The sequence below is a fragment of the Meriones unguiculatus genome, assembly GCF_030254825.1.
Source record: "Meriones unguiculatus strain TT.TT164.6M chromosome Y unlocalized genomic scaffold, Bangor_MerUng_6.1 ChrY_unordered_Scaffold_25, whole genome shotgun sequence".
Lineage (NCBI taxonomy): Eukaryota > Metazoa > Chordata > Mammalia > Rodentia > Muridae > Meriones > Meriones unguiculatus.
Window position 1 is genome coordinate 18471350 of NW_026843710.1, and position 11757 is coordinate 18483106.

At 38.2% G+C, this 11757-nt stretch overlaps 1 non-coding gene across 1 annotated transcript; it reads right to left on the reverse strand.

The window, feature by feature from the left end:
• Positions 1 to 5924: 5924 nt before the first annotated feature.
• On the reverse strand, positions 5925 to 6031 carry LOC132651861 (U6 spliceosomal RNA). Its single transcript, XR_009589419.1, has one exon. It is a non-coding gene; the product is annotated as a U6 spliceosomal RNA (small nuclear RNA).
• Between the last annotated feature and the right edge of the window lie 5726 nt (positions 6032 to 11757).

An 11757-nucleotide genomic window follows, 5' to 3' on the forward strand; every position in this document is an offset into this window, starting at 1 on the left:
AAATTTACATCAAGAAACACAGAAGGAGGGCAGCTGTCTCCAGGATTTCTCCCAGTGAGAGGAAAGCCCTCTCAACTAAACAGGACCACAGTTGCCACACAGGTCTCTCTGCCTGAGGTGAGCTGTAGCAACTCCTGAAAAACACTGGCCATCCAGTGACTATACCCAAAAAGCTGAGAAGGCTTCCTTCAGGAAAAACAATATTCCTGCCTAAGGGATTCTCTCCACCACAGGAGTCCAGGAACAACCAGAAACTAACTTCAAACACCTAAGATAGCCCAATGGGTAGAGGACAGCGTAAAAGTTCAACCAACAAAAGCTAGATCAATATGGCATCTCCAGAACTCAGTTATCCAGGGGCAAATAGCCCTAGACAACCCAGCATAATTGAAATTCAAGATAACCTGATATCTATGCTCATGAAGAAGATAACAGAGGAAACAAACGAAATACGAAAAGAAATTAAGGAAGCTGCAGCCAAACAGCTTGTGGCCTTTAGAGAGTAAATGCTTAAATCACTGAATGAAATAAAAGAAACAAAGGATTGTTCAAACAAACAGCTGAATGAATTGATGGAAAAACATGAAAATACAGTTAGACAGGTGAAGGAAACCAACAAAAGAGCTCAAGAGCATAAGATAGAATTGGAAAAATTAAAAAAAAACACAAATGGAAGGAATTGTGGAGAGAAAGAACTTAGGGAAGAAAGCAGGAACTACAGAGGTTAGCATAACCAATAGGCTACAAGAAATGGAAGAAAGAATCTCAGGTGTGGAAGATACAATGGAAGAAATAGATGTATCTGTAAATGAAAATGTTAAATCTAAAGAATTCCTGACACAGACCATCCAAGAAATTCAAGACAACATAAAAGACAAAACCTAAGAATAATAGGAATAGCGGAAAAAGATTCCCTGCACCAAGGTCCAGAAAATATTTTCAACAAAATCATTGAAGAAAATTTTCCCAACTTAAGGGAGAGGCCAATAAGAATACAAGAGACCTACAGAACACCCAATAAACTAGACCAGAAAAGAAAATCTGCCCACCACATAATATTCAAAACCATAAGTGTACAGAACAAAGAAAAAATACTAAAAGCTGCCAGAGAAAAAGGCCAAGTAACATATAATGGCAAACCCATCAGAATCACACCTGATTTCTCAACAGAGACTATGAAAGCCAGAAGGGCCTGGACAGATATCATGCAGACCCTAAGAGAACACAGATGTCAGCCCAGACTACTACACCCAGCAAAACTCTCAGTCCTCATAGATAGAGAAAACAAAATAATCAATGACAAAAACAAATTTCAACAATACCTACAAACAAATCCAGCATTACAGAAGACACTAGAAGGGAAAATACAACCCAGGAAAACTAGCTACATTCAAGAAAACACAGGAAATAAATAACCTCACTACAGTAAAACAAAACAAAACAAAACAAAAAAACAAAAACAAAACAAAAAAAAAAAAAAACAAACAAGCACACAACTGTATGACCACAGCCAACATCAAATTCAAAGGATCTAACAGCCACTGGTCATTAATCTTTCTTAACATTGGACTTAATTCTCAAGTAAAAAGACAAAGACTAACACAATGGATGTGTAAACAAAACCCAGCAACCTGTTGTATACAAGAAACACACCTAAGTAACAAAGATAGACATTACCTGAGGGTAAAGGGATGGAAGACGGCTTTCCAAGCAAATGGATGCATGAAACAAGCAGGAGTAGCCATTCTAATATCTGATAATATAGACTTTCAACCAAAATTAATCAAAAGAGATGGGGAAGGACACTTCATACTCATCAAGAAAAAATTCCACCAAGAAGACATCACAATCCAGAACATCTATGCCCCAAATAAAAGGGCACCCACATTTGTGAAAGAAACATTGATAAAACTTAAACCACACATGGATCCACACACACTAATAGTGGGAGACTTCAACACCCCACTCTCAACAAAGGACATGTCAACAAAACAGAAATTAAACAAAGAAACAATATATATAACAGAGGTCATGAATGAAATGGAACTAACAGACATTTACAGAACCTTACACCCAAACACAAAAGAATTTACCTTCTTCTTAGCACCTCATGGAACCTTCTCCAAATTAGATCACATACTTGGTCACAAAGCAAGCCTTAACAGATACAAGAAGATTGAAATTATCCCTTGTATCCTGTCTGATCATCATGGAATAAAGACAATAAAAACAGAGTAACAACAGAAATAGCAAAAAGCCTACACATACATGGAAACTGAATAACCTGCTACTAAGTGACAGCTGGGTCAAGGAAAAAATTAAGACAGAAATTAAAGCCTTCCTAAAACTCAATGAAAATGAAGACACAACATACCCAAACTTGTGGGACACAATGAAGGCAGTGTTAAGAGGAAAGTTCATAGCACTAAGTGCCTTCAAGAAGAAATTCAAGACAGTGCATTCAAGCAACTTAATCGCTCACTTAAAAGCCCTAGAAAAAGAAGAAGCAGAGAAACCAAAGAGGAGTAGATGGCTGGAAATAATCAAACTCAGGACTGAAATCAATCAATTAGAAACAAATAAAACAATTCAAAGAATCAATGAAACCAAGAGATGGTTCTTTGAGAAAATCAACAAGATAGACAAACCCTTAGCCAAGCTAACTAAAAGGCAGAGAGACACCATCCAAATAAACAAAATCAGAAAAGAAAAGGGGGACATAACTACAGACACTGAGGAAATCCAAACAATAATTAGGAATTATTTCAAGTGTCTATACACAACGAAATTTGAAACTCTCAATGAAATTGACAATTTTCTTGATCAATTCCACTTACCAAAGCTAAATCAGGACCAGGTAAATCAATTAAATAGTCCTATATCTCCCAAGGAAATAGAAGCAGTCATTGAAAGTCTCCCATCCAAAAAAAGCTCAGGACCTGATGGTTTCAGTGCAGAAATCTACCAGGCATTCAAAAAAGAGCTAACTCCAGTTCTCTTCAAACTATTCCACAAAATAGAAACAGAAGGAACTATGAAGCTACAGTCACCTTGGTACCTAAACCTCACAAAGACCCAACAAAAAAAAAAAAATTCAGGCCAATCTCCCTTATGAACATGAATGAAAAAATGGTCAACAAAATACTCACAAACAGAATACAAGAACACATCAAAGATATCATCCACCATGACCAAGTAGGCTTCATCCCAGGTATGCAGGAATGGTTCAATATATGGAAATCTATCAATGTGATCCACCATATTAACAAACTGAAAGAAAAAAGAAACACATGATAATCCCTCTAGATGCTGAAAACGCATTTGACAAAATCCAACATCCATTTATGTTTAAAGTATTGGAGAGATCATGGATACAAGGCACATATCTAAACATAGTAAAGGCAATATACAGCAAGCCTATAGCCAACATCAAACTGAACGGAGAGAAACTTAAAGCAATCCCACTAAAATCAGGGACAAGACAAGGCTGCCCACTCTCTCCATATCTCTTCAACATAGCTCTGGAAGTCCTTGCTAGAGCAATAAGACAGTTGAAGGAGATCAAGGGAATACATATAGAAAAGGAAGAAGTCAAATTATCACTATTTGCAGATGATATGATAATATACATTAGCGACTCCAAAAACTCTACCAGGGAACTCCTATAGCTGATAAACAACTTCAGCAAAGTGGCCAGAAACAAAATTAATTCAAAAATATCAGTAGCCCTTCTGTATACAAAAGACAAAAGGGCTGAGAAAGAAATTAGGGAAACAACACCCTTTACAATAGCCACAAATGACAAAAGGTACCTCAGAGTAACCCTAAACAAGGAAGTCAAAGAGTTGTATGAAAAAAATTTCAAGTCTCTGAAGAAAAAATTAGGCATTTCTTTTTTTTTTATTAATTACACTTTATTAATTTTGTATCCCCCCATAAGCCTCTCCCTCCTCCTCTCCCAATCTCACCCTCCCTCCCATTTCTTCATTCATGCCCCTCCTCAAGTCCACTGATAGGGGAGGTTCTCCTCTCCTTTCTGATCTTAGCCTATCAGTTCTCTTCAAAAGTAGCTGCATTGTCCTCTTCTGTGGCCTGGTAGGGCTACTCCCCCCTCAGGGGTAGGTGATCAAAGAGCAGGCCTATCAGATTATGTCAGAGGCAGTCCCTCTTCCCATTACGAGGTAACCCACCTGGACACCGACCTGCCATGGGCTACATCTGCACAGGGGTTCCAGGTCATCTCCATAAATAGTCCTTGGTTGGAGTATGAGTCTCTGGGAAGTTCCCTGTGTTCAAATTTTCTTGTTCTGTTGCTGTCCTTATGGAGACCCTGTCCTCTCCAGCTCCCACTATTTCCCACTTCCTACACAAAATTCCATTCACTCTGCCCGAGAGTTGGCCATCAGGCTCAGCATCTGCTTTGATAGTCTGCAGGGCAGAGGCTTTCAGAGGCCCTCTGTGATATGTTCCTAGTTTGTTTCCTGATTTTTTCTTCTGGCTTTCAGAGGCCCTCTGTAGCAGGTTTCTAGTTGTTTCCTATTTTCTTCTTCCTCTGATGTCCATCCTCCACCCCACTCAGGTTGGGGATCGAAAACTCTAGCCAGGGTCCTCTCTCCTGCTCGGCCTCTCTAGATGCACAGATTCCAGTGGGTCCATCCTATGTTGCATGTCTATATGAGTGAGCATATACCATGTGTGTAGGCATTTCTTTATCTCTGACTGTCACTGTTTTTTCTTGGATTTTGCAGTTCAGATTGTTTACGTCTTTCTCTGGTGTCTGGAGAATTCTTCAGAGAAATTAGAGAGGTCCAAAGGTATCAGCCTGTGCATTAGTGCTTTAACTGTTACTGTGAGGTGGAAGTCTGCAGGTGCAGAAGGACGGATGCAGGCAAGCTTTATACATATTTTTGCATGGAAGTTTGCCTTGAGGAATAGGGTGTTAGAGAATGTAGAGTCTTTCATTGTGAGGGAAAGGTGCCTTGAGGTCACCAAAGGGTTGGCAGGCGCTGAAGTTATCACATGCCCTGGTTTGATCCTGGGTATGTCAGTGGCTTACAGACTACTGGTATTATCTCTAACTGAGCTCCAGGAGTTATTTGCCTAAACTCCACTGGTGGTGCCACATTGCTGAACTCCCTGTCTCAGGATACCATCTTTTCCCCAGTGGATTTGTGGGTGGGAATGTTTCTGGTGTTTGGCTGCCAGCTTAGAAGCACCATGGATCTGGGGCTCCGCAGGCACAAGGGGACATATGCACTCTCTAACAGGTCAAATCATAAAGAATACAGGATCCACCTGTTCTCTGAGTCATATGTGTGTTCAGACACCTCAGTGGTGTTGTAACACCTGTACCTGGAAGTCCAGCCCTTCTGGCTTTCATAGTCTCTGCTGAGAAATCAGGTGTGATTCTGATGGGTTTGCCATTAGATGTTACTTGGCTTTTTTCCCTTACAACTTTTAGTATTTTTTTTTCTTTTTTCCTGTAAACTTGCAGTTTTGATTGCTATGTGATGCAAAGATTTTCTTTTCGACTAATTTATTGGGTGTTCTGTAAACCTCTTCTATTCTTATTGGCCTCTCCTCCAAGTTAGGGAAATTATCTTCTATTATTACTATTATTATTATTTTGAAAATACTTTCTGGGCCTTGGAGGAGGGAATCTCCTATAATTATCCTCTATTCTAATTTTTCTTATGTTTTCTCTTTCTTGGATCATCTGTTTCAGGAATTTTTTAGATTTGTCATTTTCTTTGACAGATACACTGGTTTCTTCCATTGTATTTTCCACAACAGAGATTTTTGTTTCCATCTTTTATAGTTTATTGGTTATGCTTACTTCTGTAGTTCCTGTTTTCTTCCCTAAGTTCTTTCTCTCCACAATTTCCACTATTTGTGTTTTCTTTAGTTTCTCCAAAAAGAAAAAGAAGAATATGGAACGCTAAATGAATTTGCATGTCATCCTTGTGCAAGGGCCATGATAATCTTCTCAACATTGTTCCAATTTTAGTATACATGCTGCCAAAGCAAGCACCACATAATTCTTTCAAATGTTTCTTAATAAAGTCACATGTCCTTGACTCCTGAGTTTCACATTATGACAGATTCTATTATTATTTGTTAAGTGTACAGTCAGTGAACAATTTTCTGTGAATTCTCCCTAACCAAGGCAAATATTTGAACAAAAATTGTTTAATTGGGACATTGCTTATATTTTTAGGAGACCATCCAAGATGTCATGTTAGCAAGCAGTCATTTTGTTGTAGTCCTTCGCAAAAACTGAGAACTTTTTATATTGAACCACAAGCTGGAGGCAAAGAGAGGGAGACTGAAAGAGATAGAGAGATAGAGAGACAAATTCAGAAATAGAGACTGAGACCAACAGAAACAAAATGTAAAGTGACAGAGACTCCATTCTGTCTGTTCACTTTCATTGGCATAGCAACCTCAAAGCACATCCTCCTGTAATATAAATCCAAAAGGAAATATATTTTTTCAATAGATTTTATTTTAGTTTTTTTTAACTTACATTTATTTGCTTTGTACTCCCCATAAAATCCTATCCCCTCACAATATTACCTTCCCTCCCCGTTCTTCATGATTGCCCCTACCCAAGTCCACTGATAGGGAAGTCTTCTTCTTCTTCCTTTTGATCCTAGTCTTTCAGATCTCATCGGGGTGGCTGTATTCTCTTTCACTGTGGCCTGGTAAGGCTGCTCCCCAATCAGGGTGAGGTGATCAAAGAGCAGGCCAATCAGTTCCTGTCAGAAACAGTCCCTGTTTCCATTATTGTGAAACCCACTTGGACACTGAACTGCCATCGGCTACATCTATGCAGAGGTTCTAGGTTATCTCCATAAGTGGTACTTGCTTGGAGTATGAGTCTCAGGAAAGACCCCTGTGCTCAGATTTTTTGGATCTCTTGCTCTACTTGTGGAGCTCCTGTCCTCTCCAGATCTTATTATTTCCCACTTCTTTCATTAGATTCCATCCACTCTGCCCAACATTTGTCCATAAGTCTCAGCATCTGCTTTGGTAGTCTGCAGGGGAGAGCCTTTCAGAGGCCCTCTGTGGCAGGCTCCTAACTTGTTCCCTGTTTTCTTCTTCTTCTGATGTCCATCCTCTTTGTCATTTTAGCCAGAGTTCTCTCTCTTGATTAGTTTCTTTAGGTGTACAGATTATAGTAGGTTTATCCTATATTATATGTCTATATGAGTGAATATATACTTCGTGTGTCTTTCTGCTTCTAGGATAGCTCATTCAGGATCATCCTTTCCAGTTCCCCCATTGACCTGCAAATTTCATGATTTTTTTTTTTATTGCTGAGTAATATTCCATTGTGTAGATATACCACAATTTCTGTATCCATTCTTCAGTTGGGAGAGCATCTGGGTTATTTCCAGGTTTTGGCTATTACAAATAAAGCTGCTACAAACATGGTTGGGCAAATGTCCTTATTGTGTACTTGAGACTCTTTTGGATATATGCCCTGGAGTGGTATATTTTGTTTTTGAGGAAACGCTATTCCTAGTTGTCTGAGAAAGCACCAGATTGATTTCCAAAGTTGTTGTACAAGTTTATATTCCCATAAGCAAAGAAGGAGGATTCCCCTTTATCCACAATCTCATCAGCATGTGTTGTCTTTTGAGATTTTGAAAGAAACTTAAAGCAATCCTACTGAAATCAGGAAGAAGGTGAGGCTGCCCACTCTTTCCATATCTCTTCAACATAGTTGTGGAAGTCCTGGCTAGAGTAATAAGATTATTGAAGGAGATCAATGGAATAGGAATCAAAAAGGAAGAAATCAAACTATCAATATTTGTAGATGATATGACAGTGTACCAGAGTGACCCAAAATTCTACCAGTATAGTCGTACAGCTGATAAAAACCTTTGGAAAAGTGGGTGGATACAATATTAATTTAAAAAAAAAACAACAACAGTAGCCCTCATGTATACATACAAAAATAGGGCTAAGAAAGAAATTAGTGAAACAAAAGGAATTATATTATCTAACCAGGCCATACATCCTAACACTTCCCAGATATTTCCTTGGTGGGGACTCCAAATATAAGTAGATGAGCTTTAAGGGAACATTGCAATTCAAATCACCAGTAAGTGGAAGAAGATGGAGGGACTTCTAGGCTAAAAGAACATTTATCCTGATAGTTTGTCATTTATTACAATGATTAAAGTCCCTGCAAATTCCAAGTACTAAAGAACATGACTTACAATCTCTTTTGGAGGAAATGTGGAATATTTGTATGACAGAGTATTAGTCAGCTAAGAAAATGACAAGATATTTTCAGGCAAACAGATAGATCCCTGAGAAATTATCCTGGGTGTAGTAACTAACATGCAGAAAGACAAATATGGTATGTATTCACTTATTAGGAGGTCTCATAATAGTGGGGTTAAAGTTCCAAAAGGCCATCTTTTGTGACTATAACAGTCTTCCACTAGAAGAATTGGGTGGCAGTTAATTGAGTTTTTGGGCCAGGGCATCCTGTGGAAATTTTCAAGCAACCCAGGCTGTTGGTATTAAGTATGTTGCTCTCTGCCCTCAACTGATTAATTCAGTGCCATGTTCTTCTATCCATAGACATGCTTCCTTCTGCATCAAATGGGATTCCATACAGAGACCCACAGTCCAATATTATGCAGAGAAAAACCTTAAAACACATAATACTGAATAGGATTTCCCTATGAAATTCTCCCTTCCCTCAGAGCTCTGAGAAGTCTGCAAGAGATTTTGCAGGAATTGTGTAATAAGTAGAGGGAATGGAGGACACAAGGAGAACAATTCCCTGCCAATCAGGCTACAGAGAAAAATGAATCTGCCAGCCTAGATGAAACCTGATAAGCTAAGGTCAGACAAAATTTGGAGAAGGGCCTCCCTATCAGGGAACAAGAAAAAGGTTATAGAGATATAAGAAGGAGGCTGAGTGGGACTGGAAGGAGAAGAAGGAGGGGGCAGCAAAGAGGATACAAAGTGAACAAATCATAATGAATAAATAAGAAAAACTTTGGTCAAGATGATGAAATATAGAGATTTCCAGTACAGATGGCTTCTTCTTGGGGCAGGTTCTGGGTGTGGGAATGATGAACTCAGTTTTCTTTAAGGGACTTGGCACTAAGATTCTGAAATGTTCCAATGAGTATATGAACCACACATACTTCATCTGCTATATTTTAAAGAAAAAAAATTGCGACACAAGGGTAAGAATTTGAATCGGGGAGCAATGGAAAAAATAGTGTAATGTATATTAAATGAAATTCCCATATAAGTAATAAAAATATGTTCACAACTTTTACAATGAATTTTATCATGGAGAAATTATTCTGCTGATGGAACAAAGAATTTGATTTTGTAAGGCTTGCTCTCCAGGAATTCATTTTGTAGCAGAGTATACTAGCCATGAACTAGTGTTTAGCCATCTACCTCAGACCTCAGGAACCTAGGTGGCACCTCTTTTTTTAAGTTTTTTATTTAACTTTTATTAATTACACTTCATTCATTTTGTATCCCCTCCCTCCTCCCCTCCCGATCACACCCTCCCTCCTTTTTCTGTAACATGCCCCTCCCCAAGTCCACTGATAGGGGAGGTTCTCCTCTCCTTCTTTCTGATCTTAGTCTATCAGTTCTTATCAAAAGTGGCTGCATTGCCCTCTTCTGTGGCCTGGTAAGGCTGCTCCCTCCTCAGGGGGAAGTGATCAAAGAGCAGGTCAATCAGATTATGTCAGAGGCAGTTCCTCTTCCGATTACTATGTAACCCACTTCGACACTGAACTGCCATGGGCTACATCTGTTCAGGGGATCTATGTTATCTCCATGAATAATCCTTGGTTGGAGTATGAGTCTCTGGGAAGTTCCCTGTGTTCTGTTGGCACCTCTTAACAACACACATGACACTAACACTACTTTTACTGGGTTTGTCTGGAGGACCACAGCAGGAAACATATCTGCTTGGTGTCCTAGGAATATAACACACACTAATGTTTCTGTCCTCAAGTCTCAGTTTTAAATGTAAACCCCAGAACCAGAAGGATTGTTCATTGACCACTGAGTAGGACACAAATGCCAATCTAGCCTGGTAGACAAGGCAACCATGCTCATAGAGGGTTGGCAACTCTAGTGTGTAACATTACTAGCTTTCAAAGAGTTTATTGCCCCTCAGTTTTTCTTTTACATTCACAGTTCTTTCTGTGTTTCAGCCAAACCAATCTCAGGAATTGTTTGGTTTCCTTCTCTTTTAACTGCTCTTAAAGATTCAACACCCCAGGGAACCCTAGATCCTGTTAGCCTATTTTATAAATCAGAATATGAAGGTACATTTAGTGAATATGCCACTAACTGCTCAGTTCAAAGTAACAACCTAGGAAATTTTAAATCCAAGACCACAGGAGGAAACATTGTCATTTGGTGCATTCCCTTTAATCCCCAATCACGTTGAAGATTCTCTACTTAGAAAGCTGTCCAGTTAAACAAACATTGATTTTAGTTTCGTACTGACATTGACACAGAGGTAAAATATTCAAAATGAAAAAATTTTCCTGGAGGGTACCATGTAAATTCTTTTTTTCTTAATGATAGATGTTATGTCCTTACAGTTTTAAAGATTGACTTCATATCAATTTTAGGTTTATAAGAGGAGAGATGATGCTACAATGCTCTAAAACGACCAGCCAATCTCAGAAAATGGGCCTTCCACAGAAGAACTCATGCCAAAGGGTATTTTGGTTCAAAAGATATGTTCAGTTGGTCAATGTAAAGACCTAAAATTAGGCTGGGAGACAAACATGCAAGCTGCACACTTGCCATGTCAAAAAACTTTTAAATGCTGACTAAATTAACATGTCACACTGCTCTGGAAACTGACTTATCCTTTCAACATGACATATTTTCACAGGGCATAGATATTGGTCATGCCAAAATCAAAATAGACAGAGGAGTCTTACAGCTGGCAAAGTACACACCAGCCTTGTCAGGTACTAAAAACTCGAAAATAATACTTCATATGTTTAAAAGGCAAAACTGTTCATCCCATATCAAAAAGGGCACACACAAAAGATAGCCAAAGCAAAGTCAAAACCCAAGTAGAAGATGCCTAATACATTAATACTAAGCCTAACCCCTAAACCTAACCATAACCCTAATGCCATGCTATGCTGATGTCACAATGGTATAATGTTTTTAAAATGTTATATGTCATTACAATGGAATTTTGACATAAAAATGCTATTGTGACATCACAATGGAATTATGACATCACAATGCTTTGGTGACATCACAATAGTATCATGACATCCCAATGCTATTATGACATCATAATGTTATTAGACAGTATAATGCTATTATGACATGATTGTCATATGACATCACAAAAGAATTTTGACATCACAGCTATTATGACCGCACAATGCTATTATGATATTACAATTATATTATTTGCATATGACATCACTATGGAATTTTGGCATCACAATGCTATTATGACATAACAATTCTATTAAGACATGATTGTTGTATGACATAACAATGGAATTTTTACATCATAATTTCATTATGATCTCAAAATGCTATTATGATATCAAATGGTATTTTGATATTATAATCATAGTATGATATTACTATGGAATTAGAACATCAAAGTAATAAAATAACATAATTCAATTGTGGCATCACAATGCTATTATGACAGCACAATGGTATGACATCCAATTGTATTATTTTTTCACAATGGTTTTATGATATCACAGT